Source organism: Aegilops tauschii, chromosome 1 (genome assembly GCF_002575655.3).
Source record: "Aegilops tauschii subsp. strangulata cultivar AL8/78 chromosome 1, Aet v6.0, whole genome shotgun sequence".
Classification (NCBI taxonomy): Eukaryota; Viridiplantae; Streptophyta; class Magnoliopsida; order Poales; family Poaceae; genus Aegilops; species Aegilops tauschii.
The window spans coordinates 188,893,696-188,917,667 of NC_053035.3; positions in this window are offsets into that span (position 1 = coordinate 188,893,696).

The following is a 23,972-nucleotide window of genomic DNA, read 5'->3' on the forward strand; positions in this document are numbered from 1 at the left end:
GCGCCCACCATGGGCTGGCGCACGGTGGTTTTGAGTTCTTGAAGGGCAGCTTCGAAGGGATCAAGGGAAACGCTATGGGCCGGATGACCAAGAGTCGCCGCGGCAAGCTCTACATCGACGATGCAGGCTGGGGCCCCGAGGCCGGCTCAATTGAGTACGGGTACTGGGTCCCCTTCGGCGGATTTCATGTTTTCATCGGCAAGATCGGCGAATCGGGCCCTGAGCCGGACGTCTGCACCGACATCATTGAGACGGCTTAGCGTGCGCGACCCGCCCGAGTTCAGCCCGCCGTGAAAAGTGCCTTCGTAGGATTCATCTATGGGGTGGAATCTGAGGATAGATCTGTGTCCGGTGGTGAGACGGTCGTCTACTCTGATGATGAGTCATCCACTGGTGAAACTGAGTCATTGTATAAACTGCAAGATGGCCGGCTTGGGGGCTATTCCGATGGCGACAGTATTCCGGACCCCTATGAGCCGCCTAGTAGGGTTGCGATCTTCACGGCCGGTACACAGCCAGTGCAGAATTCTTCGACTGCAGTGGTAATGATTTCCCGGTCAGCAACAACGACGGTGGCCGGGGCAGGAGGTCCTGCGCGCCCTCCGGCTCAGGTCTTGTCCGACTTATTGGACACTTTGACAACATTGTTAACAGCAGAGGTTAACCCGGCAAATCAAACTCAGCATAACGCGGAAGTTGCAAAGCTGCGGGATGAGATAGCTCAGGCCAGGAAGATCTGGCGGCTGAAGACGCGAGGATGACTACGGAGCGAGCTGCTATGGATGCTCATGCACAACGGATCTAGGCTGATTCCTTCCGGCTCACGTTGGATCAGAACGCTTCAAATGAAGTCATGAGGAGAAGACACCGGAGTCGTCTGCCTCCGGTTTACGAGGCGAGGAACCTCTTCAACACACCTGGTGCAGGGACTAGTGACCCGCCAGAGGTAAACCGGGTGGTAGCCGTGCCTGGGACTGGAGTGCCGGCTCAACCACGCACGACGGATCCGCCTCGTCCGAGCAATATTCCGCCACAATATGTGTCAACGTCGCCGGGTCATTATTCTAACCCTTTGGATAATATGATCGCTACGGCATTGTGATTGGCGACTCTCCCGGTTGAAGGCGAGTCTCCAGCTGCGGTTGAAACACGGAGGGCTAGAGAGCTTCTTCAGACAGCATTGGTGCAGCAGGAGGCTTATTCTTACAGTCGTGAGAGGATCCATTCAACCCCTCGCCCGAGCCGGAGTTATAGCAGGCACATGGACTCCCCTGCGGTATCAAGCAGTGAGCAGCACCGTAACCCGCCTCATGGACATGACCTGGTGCGTGGTGGTCTTAATACTCAGGCCCAGATGGATCAGGATAGAGCACGTCGAGAGGCTGAGCTAGCGGCTCAATACACAACCCATTAACCATCTCCGGCTTATCCAACGACTTCAGCGGAGGCAGCTGTGACCTCTAGGACCTCGGGCGTACCATGTTTAGTACCGACTTTGCGGAATGAGCGTTTGCCCAAGGATTTCAAAGGACCTCGTAAGGTGCCTAACTATACAGCCGACTTACCCCTTGAGGCGTGGATTGAAAGTTACGAGATAGCCATGGAGCTGTTGGAGGTCAGCGATGCCGCGTGTGCCAAGTACTTGACCATGATGCTGGATGGGACGGCCTGTACTTGGCTAAAGGGACTGCCTGCCAATTCAATTGGATTGTGGGCCAAGTTGAAGGCCCGGTTCATCCAGAATTTTAAAGATACGTGCAAACAGCCCATGTCGATTGTGGATTTGGATGCCTGTGCCCAAGAAGCGGGCGAAATGACCCATTGGGTGTGCCGGATCAAAGCCATCCTGCACTCATCAGATAACATTAATGCCGGCTCAGCGGTCCTAATGTTGGAGAAAAATTGCCTTTTTTGCCTCTTAAACAAAAGCTAGAGCGACTCAAGCGCCATTGCAATGACATGGGGGAGCTGATGGCAGCTCTGATTAAATATGCCGACTCTGATAGTACCAAGGACCCCGAGTCTGATGATGAAAAGACGGGGAAGGGAAAGAAGAGTGGCAACACCAAGAGCCAGCATCATAACCCGGAGAGTCAGGGTGGCAATGGTAAGCACAAGGCCGATAAAAATTCAGATTTTGTGGCCAACACCAACACGCAGAATAAGGGTCAGCGTCGTAAGGGAAAGCCACCTCCTTGGGCAGGAGGGTCAGGTATAAATCTTGAACAGGTGATGAATCAGCCTTGCCCAAAGCATGGTACGCGGGAAAGGCCATCCGGTCACCTTTGGAAGAACTGTCACATTATGAAGGAGTTCAAAAAATTTGATTTGTTCCAGAACAATCATGGGCCGGGTGCCGGCTCAGGTTCCGGCTCTCATGGTCCGGGTTACGGTGGTGGTGGTTCTAATTCCGGTTTCCAGGGTCACCCAAGCAATCAAGGCAATCAGAGTGGTCATCATCGACAGTCCGGTCAGGGGAATCAGCAACAACAATCTGGGTATGAAAGTAATCCGAAGCAGTTGAATAGTGGGCAGTACCACGTCTTCGCCACAAGTTTATGCAAGCGAGATCAGAAGCTCCATAAAAGGGTTGTGAACGTCGTTGAGCCAGTAGTTCCCCGTTACTTGCGATGGTCTGAGCAGCCCATTGTGTGGAGTCGTGAGGATCACCCGCCCCGGGTTGATAATCCGGGTCACTTGGCTTTGGTGGTGGCGCCTCAGGTTGGAGGATATAAATTCACTAAGGTACTCATGGATGGAGGTAGCAGCATCAATATCCTTTATTATCGAACTTTCCGTCGCATGGGATTGACTGATAAAAATCTTAAACCGTCGAACACTGTCTTTCACGGTGTGGTGCCTGGTAAGTCGGCATACCCGGTTGGTAAAATAGCTTTGGAGGTTGCTTTTGGAGATGATTATGATTCCAGGTCTGAGACGTTGACCTTTGAAGTGGTGAAGATCAAGAGCCCTTATCATGCTCTGTTTGGATGGTCGGCTTATGATAAGTTTATGGCAAGGCCTTGTACTTGCAGCTAAAGATGCCGGGTCACAAGGGCACTATAACAGTGTATGGGAGTCGCAAGATAGCTTTGGAGTGTGAAGAAGGCGATGCTGCTTATGCTGAGTCTGTCTGCACGACAGAAGAATTGAAGTTTTATAAAGACAATGTTGACCCGGCATATATGACATCTCTGAAAAAGCCAACTACGGAGCATGATCCAGTCTTGAAGTTTAAATCGGCAGATGACACTAAGCTAGTTGATTTCGTTCCTGGTGATTCATCCAAGCAGTTCAGCATCAGTGCTAATCTGGATCCGAAATAGGAAAGCGCGCTCATCGAGTTCATCCGTGAGAACCGGGACATCTTTGCATGGAAGCCTTCTGACATGCCAGGTGTACCGAGGGAACTCGCTAAGCACACTCTTAATATTGATCCAAAGTTTAAACCGGTCAAGCAATTTCTTCATCGTTTCAATGAAGAGAGGCGTAAGGCCATTGGTGAAGAAGTGGCCCGGCTCTTGGCGGCTGGGTTTATCATTGAAGTTTTTCATCCTGAGTGGTTGGCTAACCCAGTGTTAGTACTTAAAAAGAATGGCACTTGGCGTATGTGTGTGGATTACACAGATCTAAACAAGGCTTGTCCGGCTGATCCCTTTGCTCTCCCCCGTATTGATCAAATTATTGATGCTACAGCTGGTTGTGAGCATTTGAGCTTATTGGATGCTTATTCTGGTTATCATCAGATCAAGATGGCAGTCAAGGACCAGGAAAAGACAGCTTTCATTACTTCGTTTGGAGCCTTCTGCTATGTGTCCATGCCTTTTGGGCTCAAGAGTGCCCAAGCGACTTACCAGCGGTGTGTGAAAAATTGTCTTCACGATCAAATGGGCGTAATGTTCATGCCTATGTGGATGACATTGTGGTGAAGTCCAGGAAGAAAGAGACACTGATTGATGATTTGAAGGAGACCTTTGATAATCTCCAGGTTTATAAGATGATGCTTAACCCGGCCAAGTGTGTGTTTGGTGTACCAGCTGGTAAGCTTTTGGGTTTTCTGGTTTCCAACAGAGGCATTAAAGCTAACCCGTAGAAGATCAAGGCCATTACTTCCTTGGCTAAGCCGGCATGTATCAATGATGTTCAATGTCTGGCGGGTCGTATTGCGGCCTTAAGCCAGTTCATAAGCCGGTTGGGCGAGAAGGCTATACCGTTGTACCAGATGATGAAGAAAACAGATCACTTTGTGTGGAGTGATGCTGCTAATCAAGCATTTGAGGACTTAAAGAAACAGTTGATTGAGCCGCCCGTTCTTGCTGCTCCCGTTGATAAAGAGACTTTGTTATTATACGTGGCTGCTAATGCCCGGGCTGTCAGCATAGCTATTGTGGTGGAACGGAAGGAAGCAGGCAAGGAATATCCAGTTCAACGATCGGTTTACTACATCAGTGAAGTGCTTATTGAATCCAAGCAGAGGTATCCGCACTGGCAGAAGCTGGTATATGGGGTGTTCATGGCTAGTCGAAAACTCAAGCAATATTTTTTGGGTCATCCCATCATTGTGGTTAGTTCTGCTCCTTTAGGGGATATTATTCAAAACAGAGAAGTCACGGGTAGGGTAGCCAAGTGTGCCATTGAGCTTGGACCTCATGGTTTAAAGTATATGCCTCGCACGGCCATCAAATCCCAAGCACTTGTGGATTTCATCAATGACTGGACAGAGCTACAGATGCTTGAGGAGAAGCCAGATAACACATGTTGGACTATTCACTTTGATGGGTCCAGGCAATTGGAGGGCTCGGGGGCTGGAGTTGTATTGACTTCCCCACGAGGTGATAAATTCTGTTATGTCTTAAGGTTGATGTTCCCTTGTACTAACAATGCAGCTGAGTATGAAGCCTTACTCCATGGTCTTCCGATGGCTAAGGAGATGAATTTAAGACGGGTGAGATGTTTCGGCGACTTAGATTTGGTGGCTCGGCAAGTTTCACGCACTTGGGATTCTAAGGATCCACTCATTGCGGCTTATCGTCGTGAGGTTGATGCTATTGCGGGTCACTTCAAGGGTTATCAAGTTGAGCATGTCGATCGAAGGAAAAATGAGGCGGCGGATGCTTTAAGCCGGTTAGGATCCCAACATAAGCCAGTGCCACCTAAAATTTTCTTGGATATTCTGCATAACCCCTCAGTCAAGTTGCCTACAGAGGAAGATCTTGCTATTCCTGACCCGGAGGCACAATTGGTGGTGGCCCTTCATGCTATTCCTGATTGGAAAGTTCCTTATTTGGCTTATATGACCCGGGGCGAGTTACCTGAAGATGAAACTTTAGCCAGGCAGATAACCCGGCGGTCTAAGTCGATGACAATTGTCAATGGAGAGTTGCACCATTGCGGTGTTATGGGGGCGTTTCAACATTGCGTTTTCCCAGAGGAGTGCCGTGAGATTCTACATGAGATTCATAAAGGAGATTGTGGCCATCATGCCGGCTCTAAGTCTCTTGTGGCTAAGGCTTTTCGTCATGGATTTTATTGGCTGACGGCTCACGCTGATGCTGAGGATCTAGTCAGTAAATGTGATGGTTGTCAGAAATTTTCACGACGAGCTCATGTGCCGGCTCAAGAATTGAGCATGATTCCAATTACTTAGCCGTTTGCAATCTGGGGGCTTGATATGGTTAGGCCTTTCAAAAGATCCAAGGACAAAAAGACACACCTCCTGGTGGCAGTTGACAAATTTACAAAGTGGGTTGAAGCAGAGCCAGTCAGTAAATGTGATGCAACAATGGTGGTTCAATTCATAAAAAAAGGTGATTTTTCGTTTTGGCTTTCCCCACAGTATTATAACTGATAATGGCACTAATCTATCCAAGGGTGCTATGAAAGAATTTTGTCAACGTGAGCATATCCGGCTTGATGTGTCATCAGTGGCTCACCCCCAGTCTAATGGTCAAGCCGAGAGAGCCAATCAAGAGATCCTGAGAGGCATCAAGCCCCTGCTTATGGTTCCTTTGCAGGGGACGCCGAGTTGTTGGGTGGAGGAGTTACCCTCAGTGATGTGGAGTATCAATACTACCCCCAATAGATCTACGGGTTACACGCCTTTCTTCATGGTTTACGGAGTTGAGGCGGTTCTCCCTGGTGACACCCGTCATGACTCGCCCCGGGTGGCGGCTTATGTTGAAGCTGACAATGAAAAAGCACGTCAGGATGCACTTGACCTGTTAGATGAGGAGCGTGACCTTGCGGTGGCTCGTTCGGTGTTTTACCAACAAGATCCGCGTCGTTATCACAGCCGTCGGGTTAAGACCAGGACCTTTCAAGAAGGTGACTTGGTGCTCCGGTTTATTCAGGATCAGACTGATATGCATAAACTATCCCCACCTTGGGAAGGGCCTTTTGTGGTCAGCAAGAATCTGAACAACGGGTCATATTATCTTGTCGATGTTCGAGACCACAAGGACTCACGCACATCGGAGGAGGAGAACTGTCGGCCGTGGAATATTGCTCATCTTCGGCCTTACTACACTTGAGCCACCGGCTCTTACAATGTACATAACTTGACAATGTATATATTATGATGATTATAATAAAGACGGCACCCCTGCTACTACAGGGCCTCTGTTCGTTTCATCTCAAAGAATAAAGAGTCTTTTTCACTACAAATGGACATTTGGGGGCTTCCTGCTCATTGAGCATAGCTGTGAATATCCCTCTTGATCCAGTGCAACGCCACATCTTCAGATGGTCATTTGGGGGCTTCCTGCTCATTGAGCATAGCTGTGAATATCCCTCTTGATCGGCTCAATGCCACAGGTCACTTGGGGGCTTCCTGCTCATTGAGCATAGCTGTTAATATCCCTCTTGATCGGCTCAATGCCACAAGCCATTTGGCGGCTTCCTGCTCATTGAGCACAGCTTTGAATATCCCTCTTGGTCCGGCTTATATGCCCTAAAGCGCGTGGCGGCTTGCTGTTCAAACATAGGTGTATTCACCAAAGAGAACATAGCGTTACTACCCTCGTGAACTGGCTTGGAACACCAGGTGTATTCACCAAAACCTTCCGGGTTATCATACTTTGTAGAATCTGCCACTCCGCCTGGGTAATCCCAGAATTACAAGCCCAACTATTGACAGTCAATCTTCTATAGACCCTGAACTTGTCAACATTAAACCGGTGGTCATGTGAGGCCGGATTCACAAAGTGTAAAAGGTTAACTCAGTGGCTTGGTGGCCCATGAAAGCCTTGGAGCTTTAGGCTTGGCGGCCTATGAAAGCCTCGTTTTCTCGATTTTGATTTGTATCTTTTTCTAAGCATTTTTGGGATTCATATATTTAAGTTGTATTAACATATGGCTTGAGACAATCCAGGCCATGTAGCCTTCATCTCTATGGCTCATATTTTGAGCATATCCGGAGTTTATTAACCCGACCTGGCTCTAAGACTATAAGTCGCCAGGGTATGAGGATTTTTTGCTGGGAAGCGTTATGCTCTAAGTTTGGGATATCACCCCTTGCTTCATATAGCTTATTAAGCCGGTGGTATCTGTCAACTTGCACAGAGCTTGGTACGCTCAATCTTTTGGATTTTCACCCTTATTCTGTTGGTAAGCCGGTGGTGTATCACAGGTATGATATTTTTATTAAAGGTCATGATTCAACCGACCCTGGTTATGGATTATCTTTAACCACCAGTGGTTCTTTATAAGGTATTATGACCTGTCCTACGGTAAACCGCCAGGATCCTTGTCATGTGTCTGTGCAGGTACAATAACTAATCTGGTGCACAAAGTCAATGTAATCATAAACATAAGTGGCAGATCTTCAACTTGACAGATCAGTAGTATCATACAAAACAAAACATGCACGATGGCATGGCAGATCAAGAGTGTCACTAAGCCTATTACAAAGGCATCTGATGCCCCACAGGAATAATTGTCTTAGCAGTTTCGCAGAAAGAAGATGATAAGCCGGCCCACGGCTTATGACTCTTGACCTTGTTGAGTTGAAGGTTGCGGCTCGTCCAGCACTGGTTCATCTGCCTCCTCTTCACCCAATGGCTAGAAGTCAGTGGTCGACCAGTCGATCCCAGTTAAAGCTCTGAATACAACTTCATTACTTATAAGTGTGGATGGGTCAACGTCAGGGGCATAAGTGTGCTTACGGATCAGACGAGTCAGGTCTGAAGCATCATGAGTCGGCGCCTTCACCTTCTTATTGTTGGCATCATAAACCGGTTGGTAATGTGTAAGATCAGTATCTTCAACCAGTTTGCTAGACAAAGAACGCATTTCTCTTGTAAGGGCGGCGAAGTCATCTGCAGTGAAGGGTGACCCATCCTCTTTTATGCTTGGAAAGCCGTTTGCTAGGTCGGCCGGGTCAAGATCAACTAGCCACGCTTTGGCCCGGGTTAGTGCGGTAAGGGCACCGGCTCTTGCAGCTGATTTCTTCAACTCTTCAATCCGTGCAGGCAGCATAGATAGTTTATCCAACGTATCCTTGATAAGGGTTGGAGCCGGTTTGTTGTGAGTAGTTGTGCAGATAACCCGCTGTGCGCCAGTATATAGCTGTTCTATGAGCGTATAAGCAGCTTTAAGTTTTTTCCGCATGTCTGAGCCAAGATGGGTAACCCGGGATCCTGTATCAATTAAGGACGTTTGTAAGCCAGGAGCACATTGAATAACATATGTTCAAAGATTAAGAAGAAGCTATCTTACCAAAAACAGCAGTGGTCATGGCATTGATTTGCTGTCTTAAGCCGGCGAGCTCTGCAGATACCGGCTTAAGGGCCGCCTTAGCATCCTCGGCTCTCTTCAGCAGGGCTGGCTTCTCTGTATCCCAACCCGCTTGTTGAGCCTTGAAGCTTTCCTTCAGTTTCTCCATCACTGCTAAGGCACTAGTTAATTCATCCTTGGCCTTGGAGGTTTCTGCTTGTTGAGATTTAATGTTCTCCTGAAGGTCAGCGACTTGGGATTCTTTACTGCTAAGCTCAGTCTACAAAAAATAAACAGTAAGTAAGATGGCAATGCATTTATTTGAAGTCCCAAGCACAATACAAGTATTATACTTGGCACTTGGGGGCTAATGTCTATGGCTTCTTATCATATTGTGAAGTCGCAAGTACAATACAAGTATTATACTTGGCACTTGGGGGCTAATGTCTATGGCTTCTTATCATATTGTGAAGTCCCAAGTACAATACAAGTATTATACTTGGCACTTGGGGGCTAATGCATATTGCTCTTCAAACATGGCTTTGTTGGCTGACCCGGACGAATGATGGTGATCCGGGTTACGAAGGCTTTGAATGGGATTAGGGATTTCTAGAAGGTGATTAGTCTCGACTTAACATGTTTGTTAAGCCGACCCTTGGGGGCTACTAACGCAATGTTAATTCTTGCTGAGTTACAGTCCCGGCTCAACATATTTGTTAAGCCGGCCCTTGGGGGCTACAGATGCAAAGTTGAGGCGCTCATATTATAAAGTCCTAGTTTATCTTGCAAGTATAAACCGGCCCTTGGGGGCTACTGGAATTGATCTATGCAGCTGTTTACAGCACATGTTATTCTAACCATGTCCAATAAACTTGGCGGCTAAGTGGAAGGATATTTATGTAACAAGGAGTTCCAGTGTTTACCTCATAGCGCTCCTTCATCGGGTTCACTAAGCCGGCTTCAAAGTCACGGCTGGTGTACAGACGGTTTAAATAACCAGAGTGGAGATCTTGAGCACTGAAATGAGTATAGCTCTCCAAGTCCGTTTTCCATTTGCCTTTATCTTCAGCAGAAATTTCTTCTTTTGCGCTGTGCTGGGATAAGACAGTTGGTTGACCCGGAGCTGTGAATCCAACGCCGGTGACAATAACGTCATCAATCTTCTCCTCAGCAGGCTTAATTAGGCCTGGCGACATAGAGAGAACCGGCTCAACATCCATATCATCTAGAGAAACTCCATGATCTTGTGGTGCAGGACCATTAAGGGTGGCATCAGTAATTGGGCTAGCAAGTTCTGGCTGTTGTTTTTCCGGCTCAGACAGATTGAGATCGTCGGCCGGCTTATTTAGTTTCGCTTTCTTGCTAGGCTTGGCCTGGCCCCTGGAAATAAGAAGTATAAAGAGGTCAATATAAGGATCAAGCATAAGGTATCAATGGTTAAAATATATCCTTACCCAAGTACAGTTTTGAAAGCCGGGATTTGTGTCCCTGATGACTCGCCAGAGGAGGAATGAGAAGTCCCCTGATAGTTCGAATCAGACGGGTTAAGAGGTTGTCGGAAATGACCTACCTTGGGATAAAATATATCAGAAATATGAAAGACCTCTGGGTGGCATTTGCGATCGGGCATATTTGGTAAGCCGAAAGAAGTGATCTTCCCAACACTATGCCGGGTAACTCGGCGAGCTTCGTGTTGCTGTTTCTTCAAAAGAAAGTTGGGATCCAAGTGAGCTAGAGGGTGAGAAAAGCTTAATTTCCGGTTTACTTGTCGAGTTTTCTGTGTTGGCAGAGGTTCTAAGCCGGAAGGAAGAGTAATTACCTCTGCGTCACCTGCACAGCTGGCCTCTGCGTCGTCCTGATAACAATCATTGTCAATGAGATGTATAAAAAAGGAGCCAAGAGAGTCAAGTTCTACCTCTGACTCATTATTCTCATTATCGTCAGCAGATTCAGTAGTCTTCTTGGTAGACTTCTTGGTGGCCTTGGTTTTGACACGAGCCGGTTTTGCCGGCTTATCCTGCGTTTTCCTCTTCCGAAATGGATCATTAGCCTGTTAAGATTGAACAGATCATAAGTAGGCATCAAAATATGGATTAAGCAGAAGATGTGCGATTCTTACAGCTGGCGGCTCGTTGAAAGTACAGAAAGGACTAAGTCTGATTTTGTTGCACTCCTTCACAGGTTCATTCAGCAATTTCTTAGTGGCTTCAGTAATTTCCGCATCAGACACTTGAATGATACAATAGCGTTGTGGATCTTTTACGTCACCAGTATATTCGCACATTAATCCAGGGCGGCGGCTTAATGGTAAGATACTCAAAGATAGCCAGCACCGGAAAAAGTCGACGCCAGTTAAACCATTGGCCATAAAGGCTCCGAGCTTTGAAAAAGCTGGTGCGTATTTGGCCCGTTCCCTTGCATTGAGCCATTGGGGGAGTGGATGTGTGTTGCTAAGTCGGTGTTCATGGTAACCCAACAGAGGATTCTCACCGGCTGGAGATGTATCTTGACAATAGAACCAAGTTTGGTTCCAGTCTTTGGGGTGACTATGCAGCTTGGCATGGGGAAAGCTAACTTCTTTCCTCTTTTGAATTGAGATTCCACCAAGTTCTTGGCATGGCCCGTCGACAAACTCTGTTTGGCGGTTTAAGTAATAGAACTCCCTGAATAAGTCAACTGTGGGCTCTTCTTGAAGGTAAGCTTCACAGAATACTTGGAAGTTGCAGATGATGGACACGGAGTTGGGTCTGATATCTTGAGGGTGCAGTTGGAAGAAATGAAGCACATCACAGAAAAACTTTGAGTCGGGGGGGGGGGGGGCTGAATCCTCGGCCCAAGTGGTCAGCAAAAATAATTACTTCCCCATCTTTTGGTTGAGGAGGAACTTCTCCACCAGGGGCTCTCCAATGGACGATTTCTTTTTTGGCTAAGGCACCGGTGGCGACAAAGTTGTTCAAATCTTCTTCGGTAACCCGGGATTTGACCCAACTGCAAGACGTGTATGTCTTAGCCATTTTCGAAATGATCTGAAAGAAAGATTATGCCGTTTTAAGTTTACATGGTTAAGCCGGCTTATGGTTAAAAGGCAAACAATAATGAAGCATGCAGAGGTGTTAAGCCGAAGACTGCCGACTTAAGAGGGGACTAATGGTGCCTGGCGGGTTAAGGTTTAAAGTTAAGTCGTCCACGCAGTCAGTGGTTTACAGATCTACAAAGGAAAAATTGCTAAGTGATGGAAAACAGGTTTCATAGATTGATATCATAATTTTGGATCTATGGAGCGTCAGATAATGGAAAATATCTAGACCTAAACTACGATGCTTGAGCAGTTCGTAAAATCCAGATCGAGTTTTTCCGTTCAAAAGGAGATGCCTTGATAGTGAAAATAAGTGCTATGAATATTACTGTGCAGGAAAGATACTAAGTTCGAATCAAAAAGGAGTGCTGCAGCCAAGAACGAGGACGAACTTCGATGAACTTTGGGAAACCCTAATGGGATCTATGAGAAAGGAGAGAAGGAAGGTGTACTAGGGCTGTTGATCAGCGGAGGTGCGCAGATGAAATCTGGTCAAGATCAGGTCGATGCGGCGGCCGTTGTCGAGGCAGAGGCGAAGGTCGATGGTGGCGGCAGAGCTCGAGTGTTCGGCCGTCGCGAGGTGGAATACGGAGACGAAGAGGCAAGGGGGGGAAGTGAAAGGGACCCCTGGCCCTATTTATAAGATGAGAGGATAAGTGACATGCGCAGGAATCGAGGAGGCCAAAAAATGGATATGACAGCGCAGATGCCATGATTTTCGGAGATTCATTAAAAGAGAAGATTTATTAAGATTTGGGTTTGTGCGATATTAATGACAGCTGACATCACGTCAAGTTACAAGGTTTCGCAAGAGTAATGAGGAAGGAATTTTTTCTAAGTGTTGAAGATTGATATGAACAGGTTCAAATCAACCTGGGGCCTAATGTTGGGGATATAACTATTGGGTCTAACCCGCTTAGGAGAGGCCGGGTTAAGCCCGTGGTGGTTCATCAAGACAAAGCCCATGAAGATGCTTAAGACGGTGGTTCATTACGCAGACTCATCGAGGGCCTAAAGCCCAAAGGCGACATAAGGCCCAAACAAGTGTAAACCGCCGTATATGTATGACTTGTATTATAAGGCATGTACAGTTAGTCACCGAGCCGGACACATTGTTTATGAGCCGGCCGGGATTCCGTGAGCCACCGGGCGACAACCCGTGTATATAAAGGGACGACCCTGCGGCGAGTTAGGGCAAGAAACAACAGATCAAAAGCTAGGTCAAGCGTATTCGCTCCCTGGTAATCGAGACATAAGCAATACCACCTCAAACTGGATTAGGCCTTTACCTTCACCACAAGGGGCCGAACCAGTATAAACTCCTTGTGTCCTTTGTCTCGTTTAACCCCTTTAAGCTAACCCCATTGCGATGGCTCCACGACTAAGTCCTTCTACTAGGACATCTGCCGTGACAATTCCATGACATTAGAGGTCATATCAAAATCATGAAACATTGGTTCTTTTGCATCAATATTTAACTCAATGGGTGCACTCAAAATTGTTGATATTTCAGTTGTTTGATCACATGGCAAAGTCAACTCATCAACATAGTCCTCTAAAATAGGTGGTGTGATCAAAGTAGTGGGTAGGTCATCACATGGCGCACTGAAATTGACAAGGAATTCATCATACTCATGTGGAGGTGGAAGATCAGTACCTTTGTCATTACCTTTTATGATCAACTCAGATGATGTAGGCACTCTCAGTGGTGATGTGTCACATGGTGGAGGTGATGTAGTCCTCACAACAATGGATGTGGTTGTCATAGTATGCCTAGTAGTTGAAGGAACAATCATATCAACTCTTGGAATGTGCACCATGCGCTTGTTCTCCTCGTCGGCAACACGTCGTTTTATTTCCTGTTCAGCTTTGCAAGCAAGACGAAACAAATGGTCCATAGGATAACACTCCTCATGAATTAGTATCTCTTGAATATCACGGTTTAATCCTCCCCAAAATCTATCCATAAAATCTTCTTCACTTTCTTCTAAAAATGAGTGCAACAAAGTAGTTTGTAAATCATCATAATATTTTGATACGGTGTTAGTGCCTTGTTTTAAATGTTGTAATTTTTTAATCATGCCACGGGTATAATACACATCAACGAATCTATCTCTCATGACAAATTCTAAATCATCCCAAGTAGTAGGTATAAAATCAGGATTTAACGGACAATATTCACTCTACCAAACTAAAACAAAGCTACTGAAAGTGCTAACCGCAACTTGAAATTTTCCACGCTCATCAAAATTATGGGAAGCAAATATAGCATTTATTTCATACTCCCATTCAATATATAAATCAGGCCTAAAACGATCAGTAAATGGTGGCATGGAAACATTAACCTGATTATGTCCATTCTGATGTTGTTGCTCCTCTTGTCATGGTTGTTGTATTTTCTTAGGTGCTGGCAAATCTCCTATGATCGATGAAGCCCAAAAACTAACAACTCTGCAACCTGCCATGATTAGTAGAAACAAGAAACAAAATTCAAGAATAATGTTTGAATGAACTACTAGGATGTGATGGTAAAGCGCTCATAGTAAAGCAAATATCAATATCTTACAAGTTCTTACCATGGAGCAGGTGGTGACAGGCAACCAGCGGTGTCAAATAACTCTGAAGATTGAGTAAAGCGATTGCTAGGGGGAACATACGTATATACGGGGTAGAAATATGTGGAGCTTGGAAGGATTAAATATTTGGTAGCAAAGATTAGCAATAATCAATTCAGAGATGCAATGTTGAATAAATGCTCAACGACGGTACTGCGCTGGTCCTAGGCTAGACCAGACTACAGACGCGAGCCTAGAACACTAATGTGGTTACGACGGAGCACAACTTGCATCAATAAATGACACAAAGTAGCACTGTACAACAAGATATAAGTGAAGATCACAATAGCAGTAAAGATAATGATGTGAAACAACTGCCAAGAAGGATATGCCAACAACTATCTCTCCAACTTTCCTCTGGAAAAGTTTGTGCCAATTTTATGATAATTTTTCTCAAGAATGGCACAGACTCAAGTTTTCAAACGCAAAAAGAATCACTCAATTTCGAGTTGATGAGGAGTCAAAAAATTCTAAAACTGGCCTAAAAACTGGAATAAGCTATGTTCGCGAACTTTTGAGGGCAAAAAGACCTATTTAGAAGCCGATTTTGAGGTGTCAAATATTGAACAAGCTTCTGCAACTATTTAGAGGCGGCTCGTCTCTAGCTTTAATTTGAGTACTCACGGAGCCAAAATGGACTTCGTATGAGGAAGATATGCCTGTTTTACTGAACATTGCAAAAAACAGATTCCAATCCGAATTCAGCTACGTGATTGACTCTAGATAGATCCGAATTTTGTTTTTCTCTCTCTCTTTTTTTCACACTTTTTTCTCTTTTTCTCTCTCTCTCTCTTTTTGTCTTTTTTTCTCTCTCCCTCTTTCCAAAACAAACTAGATAAGATGCAGATTGGATCAGCAAAGATGTGAATGACCTCAACTATGATTATGACAATGAATGGTGGGTGGCACGTGGTGGAAATTGATGGATGGGTGGTGGACAGCAGAAGGGATAACAATGAAGCGGCGGTGTGACTAATATGAACAGAACTCGAAACTCTAAACAAACTAGACACAAAGACCAGCAACTCGACACAACGATGCAACCAATAATTCAATAATGCAAACAATGAAAAGAAAATTCCAAAGGCTCAGACTGGCTTGGACAAAGGATAAATAGATCTAACATTTTTTGTGCCTTTTTCATGAACAATGGGTAAGGACATAAATCTAATCTATGAAAAACTAGAAATTCTCACTAAGGAACCTCAAAACTGATACCACTTGATAGAGGCGAGGGTCTCGATCTTTTGTTGAGATGATAACTATCAATTTGGTGGAGCCGACTTTGATGACCCGACTACAAACATGCACGACGTTGCGCCTTAGCAATCGCTAAACCAATCTCCTGAGGTTACTGACGAGGTTGGAAGCACGATCAGCCTGACCACGAAGGTCTATTCCTGCACGCAATCGAAGAATAAGCAAGAAGATGATAATGCAATCTGAATATTGCGAATATAGATGAAGTATGGATAAAGGTGGGGATCCGAAACTGGTCTTGGTCTGGTCGTTGGACACAAACGAAGTACACGAAGTTGCAATGGCTAACTTTTAACTAAACAAATCCTAAGGAAAAAGCTACTAGATGGATCTACTTATATAGGAGCAAGGGGTGGCGGCCAAGGAGGTGGGAGGACGTCCCAAGGCAGCCTAAAACTAACCCTAGGTCGTACAAGGCTCATGGTCCCAAGTGGAGATGATGCAACACCTTTGGACTTGTAGTTTAACTCGGATTCTATTGCAGCATCAGATTGTTTCGTCGATAACTCAACGCTCCAAATGAATTTGAAGGTGAATCCAATTGGCTTGGAAAGAGCACAAAATCTACTTTCCAACAAAAAAGAATAACCCAATTCGAAGTCCGCATGAAAGAGTTCTTGGCGTTTTGAGTCAGGTATGTCTGTGGAGTCCGAATCTGAATCCAAAAGTGAGAGACTTGGACTCCATCTTCTCTTGTGCTAAAAGTGACGTGAGAGAACTTCTTGAACAACACCAAAACGTCCATTTCTCCCTTATCTTCATATGGGGATTGTACAAATTTCCCATACACCTGCAATTAGACATGGCACAAAAGTCTTTGAAGTATTTTTGTCCTGAATAACATAAATCAATTTGCATAGTTTGCATTAGAAATCACCTCACAAATATACATGTATACAATATTTTTTGTCGTATCCAAGGTAGTCATGTCCTCATCATTTTGTATCAATTGCTCGGCAATAATTTGTTCACCACTGTATTATTTGCTTTCTTGAGAGAAGTCTCTAGTGAAACCTACGGCCCCCGGGTCTATTTTCCATCATATAAGTTTCCGATCTACTATTTTTGCAATCTTTTACTTTCCGATCTATAAACCAAAAATACCAAAAATATTTACTTTATCGTTTATCTATCTCTATCAGATCTCACTTTTGCAAGTAACCGTGAAGGGATTGCCAACCCCTATATTTGTGCAGGTATTCGGTGATTTGTGCGTTGTCTCCTACTGGATTGATACCTTGGTTCTCAAACTGAGGAAAATACTTATCTCTACTTTGCTGCATCAACCTTTCCTCTTCAAGGGAAAAACCAACGCAAGCTCAATAAGTAGCATAATCCCCTACTTGAACATGGTGCTTTATGCCATATATTATGATCGAATGATGTGTTGCCATCCTATGATGTTTTGAGTAGATTTCTTTTGTCTTTGGGTTGATTGATGATGTAGATTGGTTTGAGTTGTATGTTTTATTTTGGTGTTGTCCTATGATGCCTACCGTGCGGCGCACACATGAATGATTCCTGCTGTAGGGTGTTACAATACGTTCATGATTCTCTTATAGTGGGTTGCTAGAGTGGCAGAAGCTTAAACCCGAGTAAGGGGTTTGTTGCGTATGGGATAAAGGGGACTTGATACTTTAATGCTATGGTTGGGTTTTACCTTAATGATCTTTAGTAGTTGTGGATGCTTGCTAGAGTTCCAATCATAAGTGCATATGATCCAGGAAGAGAAAGTATGTTAGCTTATGCCTCTCACTCATATAAAATTGCAATGACGACTACAGATCTTGTTGAAAATTGCCTAGGACAATTCCGCACACCGATCCATCATTATTCCACACTCGCTATTTATAATATATAGTAATATATTCTAACTTTATATTAACAGCTCCTACTTTGATATTTTAGTTCTCTGATATCATGCAAAGCTATCCTCTTCATACCCACAATGTAGTTTTATTTCTCGTTTCTAGATGGAAGCAAACATTCGGTGTACGTAAAGTCGTATCAGTGGCAGATAGCACTTGAGAGAATATTGATCTTACCTTTAGCTCCTTGTGGGTTGGACACTCCATTCTTATCACTTCCACCTTTGGAAATTGCTACTGACCTCGTTGAAACCTTTGCCAATCTGAGAAGGTACGACATCAAGGTGAACCCGTCCAATTGCACATTCGGAGTACCCGGAGGCAAGTTACTCGGTTTCCTCGTTTCCGAACGAGGGATAGATGCCAATCCCGATAAGATCGGTGCAATTGTCCAAATGAAACGCCCCATTCATGTGACGTTCAGAAGCTCACAAGTTGCCTCGCAGCACTGAGTCGGTTCATTTCTCGTCTCGATGAAAAGGCACTGCCTCTTTACCGACTGATGAAAATGTCCGATAAGTTCGAGTGGACTCCCGAAGCCGAAGCAGGGCTTTGAGCTCCGAGGCAGTGTTTGTGGAGCTCAAAGCCCTGCTTTCCACCCAGCCGGTGCTTGTTGTTTCGAACAGCAAAGAGCCTCTACTCTTATACATTGCGGCCACTAGTCAGGTTGTCAGCACAGTGCTCAAAGTGGAACGAGAAGAAGAAGGCAAGGCCTACAAAGTTCAACGACCAGTGTACTATATCTCCAAGGTTTTGACTCCGTCCAAGCAGAGGTATCTGCATTATCAGAAGCTTGTTTACGGAATTTACTTGACTGTGAAGAAAGTTGCACATTATTTCCAAGACTACTCGGTTTCAGTCGTAAGTGATGCTCCGTTATCTGAAATCATGAACAATCGAGATGCAACTGGCAGAGTGGCTAAGTGGGAAATTGAACTTATCCCTCTTGATATCAACTTTGAAGCGAAGAAGGCGATCAAATCTCAAGCGCTCGCAGATTTCTTGGCCGAGTGGATCGAATTGCAACAGCCAACTCAAGTTCACTCGGAGCACTAGACTATGTTCTTCGATGGGTCTAAAATGTTGAATGGCTTTAAGGCCGGAGTGGTCCTAGTGTCTCCAAGAGGTGATAAACTTAGTTATGTCCTCCAGATTCACTTTGATTCCTCCAATAATGAAGCTGAGTATGAAGCATTCCTCTACGGGTTGCGTATGGCTATCTCACTCGGTGTCTGTCGGCTGATGGTCTACGATGACTCGGATTTGGTGGTTAGTCAGGTGATGAAGGAGTGGGATGACAGAAACCCTGCCATCACAGGATATTGCAACGCTGTAAGGAAACTAGAGAAAAAGTTCGAAGATTTGGAGCTTCATCACATTCCCCGAATCAAAAATCAAGCAGCTGATGACCTGGCAAAAATCGGCTCCACTCAGAAGCCTATCCCCAGTAACGTGTTTCTTGAGAATCTCCATTCCCAATCAGTGCAAGAGGATCCTTTCAATGAGTAACCTCCCCAAGCGCTAAGTCCTACCAGTCCAACTAAAATTGAGGTTCCAGTAGTCATTGACCTGCTTATGGAGATCTTAGTAATCACCCCCGACTGGATAGTGTCGTACATTGCATACCTGCTCAGATAGGAGCTTCCAGAGGATGAAGTTGAAGCATGATAGATTGTCCGCAGGTCCACGGCTTTCACAGTGATAAACGGACAACTCTATAGAGAGAGTGTTACTGGCGTAGCTCAAGGATGTATCTCTCCAGAAGAAGGTCGACTCATCTTGGATGGATCCACTCGGGGACTTGTGGTCACCATGCGTCCTCTTGGACAATCGTGGCCAAAGCATACCGAGCCTGATTTTATTGGCCGCGGGCCAATGAAGCTACAAAGGAAATCGTTCAGCAGTGTGAAGGATGCCAGTTCTACGCAAACATGTCCGATAAACCTGCATCCGCCCTGAAGACCATTCCACTCGTCTAGCCATTTGCTATGTGGGGTTTGGACATGGTTGGGCCACTCAGGACCGGCAGAAGTGGCTTCACTCACCTGCTGGTGGCAGTCGACAAATTCACCAAGTGGATTGAAGCCAAGCCTATTAAGAAGTTAGATTCGAAGACAACCATCATATTCCTGAAAGAGTTGATATTCAGATACGGAGTCCCGCACAGTATTATCATGGACAATGGCTCAAACTTTGATTCGGAAGAGTTCAGAAACTTCTGCACCACCCAAGGCACTCGGGTTAACTACGCATCTATTGCGTGCCCGCAATCGAATGGTCAAGCTGAGAGGGCAAAGGGCCTTATCCTTCAAGGTTTGAAGCCCCATCTCATGCGCAACCTTGAGCATGCAGCTGGAGCCTGGGTGACTGAAGTGCCATCTGTTCTATGGGGTTTAAGGATGACTCCGATCCGGTCTACTAACCGTACCCCTTTCTTTATGGTGTATGGAGCTGAAATCGTGTTGCCTAGTGATATTTTCCATAATGCACCTCGAGTTGAACTCTACTCATCAGCTAAGGCAGAGCAAGCACGGCAGGACGCCGTTGATCTTTTGGAAGAAGAGCGAGATGGCCCTGATTCAGTCGACTGTTTATCAGCAAGATCTTCGTCGATTCCACGCCAGGAATGTCAAAGGTCGAGCATTTCAAGAAGGAGATCTCGTGCTCCGAGTGGATCAGCAGCGCCCTCACAAGCTTTCCCCACATGGGAATGCCCCTTCATCGTCACCAAGGTGTTGCACAACGGGGCTTACCACCTCTACAACCTTGCAAAGAAGATCGATGAGCCACGCGCTTGGAATGCAGATCTTCTCCATCGATTTTATACCTAGCACTCGAATTGTCGACATGTAATGAGAGTACTTTTAGATTGTTTATCAAGACATGACTCCTGCAGTCACATGATGATTTCTCTCGCATAAGCCTGTGTTCAAATCCCCCAGTGGGTGACTTATTCGTGAAACCTATTTTCGCCTAAGTTAAAAAACTACTCTGAGTGGAGAGCATCCCTCCCACTCGGGGGCTTAGCCGCGAACCAGTTTCGCCTAAGTTAAAAAAACTACTCCGAGTGGAGAGCATCCCTCCCACTCCGGAGCTTAGTCGTGAACCAGTTGCGCCTAAGTTAAAAAACTACTCTGAGTGGAGAGCATCCCTCCCACTTGGGGGCTTAGCCGCGAACCAGTTTGGCCTAAGTTAAAAAACTACTCCGAGTGGAGAGCATCCCTCCAACTCGGGGGCTTAGCCGCGAACCAGTTTTGCCTAAGTTAAAAGAACTACTCCGAGTGGAGAACTTCCCTCCCACTCGGGGGCTTAGCCGCGAACCAGTTTCGCCTAAGTTAAAAAACTACTCCGAGTGGAGAGCATCCCTCCCACTCGGGGGCTTAGCCGCGAACCAGTTTCCCCTAAGTTAAAGAACTACTCCGAGTGGAGAGCATCCCTCCCACTCGGGGGCTTAGCCGCGAACCAGTTTTGCCTAAGTTAAAAAACTACTCCGAGTGGAGAGCATCCATCCCACTCGGGGGCTTAGCCGCGAACCAGTTTCGCCTAAGTTAAAAAACTACTCTAGGTGGAGAGCATCCCTCCCACTCGGGGGCTTAGCCGCGAACCAGTTTTGCCTAAGTTAAAAAACTACTCCGAGTGGAGAGCATCCCTCCCACTCGGGGGCTTAGCCGCAAACCAGTTTCGCCTAAGTTAAAAAACTACTCTGAGTGGAGAGCTTCCCTCCCACTTGGGGGCTTAACCGTGAACCAGTTTGGCCTAAGTTAAAAACTACTCCGAGTGGATAGCATCCCTCCCACTCGGGGACTTAGCCGCGAACCAGTTTCGCCTAATTAAGTCAAAAAACTACTTTGAGTCAAGTGCATCCCTCCCACTCGGGGACTGAGCCGCGAACCAGTTCCACCTAAGTTAAAAAAAACTACTCTGAGTGGTGAGCATCCCTCCCACTCGGCGGGCTTACACTGGTACGCATCGGTCCTAAACAAACGGTTTTAACCCCTTTCCGCGACGGCATTTGGAACCGTCGCCAAGTGAGTGTGGGCGATAGGGGGGTCCTTCCCAAACGACCCAGAAATCGTCGGGGATAGGGCCCGTACAGTACTCCTACTCGTTTCTGCTCGCATTGCCATCACAGTCGGTATTCTGTGGTGTTACTTTTACGATGCGCGGCCCATCACAAACGGTTCACTGTTATAGAACGTGTATGATGCGCGGCCCATCACAAACGGTTCACCGTTAAGAAGATTAGCTAATCGTCGTACGAGTGTCGGACAGGTTACGAAACGTCGGACCGTCATAACATTGTCGTACACGACAACTATTGCACACGCTATTCTGTGGTGCAACGTTTACGATGCATACTTCATCAGAAACAGTTCATGGTTGTGAATCGTGTATGATAAGGCAACTAACACAAACGTTTAATTTGCCCGCACCGTCTGTGATATTGTCTGACATCGCACACGCTTTGCAAACGGCAACTGTGTGCATGCTTGCACATGTTTCCTCTCTGTGAACCGTCTCCGATTATGGTGGATATCGCAAACGTTTGTGTTTTACCAACCGTGTGTGCCGTAACAACCTGGAGAGCCTAATTTCACCATAATTTAATTGCTGCTTTTCCAAATTGTACCGGATTTGGATTTGAATTTGAATGTACGCTACAACTTTATTCATATCCATCAGGTTCAAACAACCAATGCCTTATTCGATTCATAGGTACATATGTTCAAGAATTACATAAGAACCAAATAAAGAATGATGAACCATAGTTGTATACTTGTACTATTAAAGACGGTAAAGAAAGAGGCGAAATATATTCTGGTTGCTGAACAAGGTGAAGCGGAATGCCCATATTGTGCCCTCCTCCATGTAGAAGGCACGCACGACTCTAGTCCAGTCCCTTGTGATGGCCGACCGCCCTTCCTTCACGGTCTTCATGAAAACATCTAGATAATCATCGTGTTCTGGTAGAAATACTTTAACCTTTGCATGCCCACCAATCATGTAGTTTGAGAGGTAATCTTGAGTAAACTGCTTTGGCAACCACTCCAAAGGAAAAAGATTCAGACATTGTCATCTAACGCAACTCATTATGGGCAGTAAAAAGAAGGCTGCAGAGTTCTTACTTACCATTCTGCAGTTCGCTCTTGTCTTGGATAAAGTGTAAGCAAATAGTTTAATTGCCATCTTTGGACCCATTTTACTAACAATCTTTATCAGCTTCCTCACTTGATGCTGGTTCATCGATATCTCATTGCCCTATACGCAGAAAGGGTCGAAACGCCGGATGACATATGTACCTAAAAGCACAAAGTCAATATTAGAAGCTAAACAGCAATTGCACAATGATGTAGTACAACACTCTTTTATAATATGTCTATATACATCCGTATGTGGTAGTCCATTTGAAATCTCTAAAAAGACAAATATTTAGGAACGAAGGGAGTATCTTATAACATCCAATATACTCACATATTAGATGAATTAACATCTTATATTATGGGCCGAAAGGAGTTTAGTTCATTCTTACAAATTATCGGCTGATTAACTGTTGCTGTATCCATGGGTTACAATTAGTTTGAGCTAGTTCGGGCTCAAATAGCCCTAAAGTATATCTAAACATGAGGGCTAGTTTGAGCTAGTTGCATCTATAACCCACCCAAAAAAACTAGTATCCAACCCAAGAGGTGCTAATTGGAGCTAGTTCTCCTAGTGCATTTATTGTCAATCTAACCCTGCCATCCAAACAAATCTTTGGATGGAGTTAGTTCAGGGTTAGTAATGATCTAGAAACTAGCTCTAACCTCTAGCTAAGTTGAGTATCCAAACAGGGTTGTGTTGTTGCTGTTGCTGCTGCTGCTCTTCTACGTATATCTAGACATCATTAGACATTAATGTAACACTCTTCCTTGTTGCTATGTAGCCTAGGATTGCATATTTAGACATTAAGTACAGTGCATGTTGCTATGTAGCCTGAGATATATTACATATGGCCCTAGTTAACCTAAGGAAAAATGGGTTGTAGATATATTGAGTTAAAAGTCTGATTCACTGATTAGTCCCTTATCAGCCGCCGGCCTATATGGTACCAGCTACCGATATCCTGAACAGTGAGCAGATATAAGCCATGGGATGAAACTAACCTCAATGGAAAACAGCAGTCGTTCCCAAAATTGTCCTGTGTAGGTACATCGAGAAGCATGTTAAGCACAACAGGCTAAACATCAACCAAAATTACACATGGCAGACAAAATAATCTCCAAAATATAGCTTCAGTGTGCAGGTTTAAGCACGCTAGTAAAGCAAAACAAGTGGAAGGTGTGCTAACTGCAACAGGCCTAACATTTAACAACAAGCAAACATAGTCAGTCAAACTGGTATTGTGCCGGTCTAAGTACACTAGTTATGGTTAAATAAAAATGGAAAGGCGTGTTAACTACA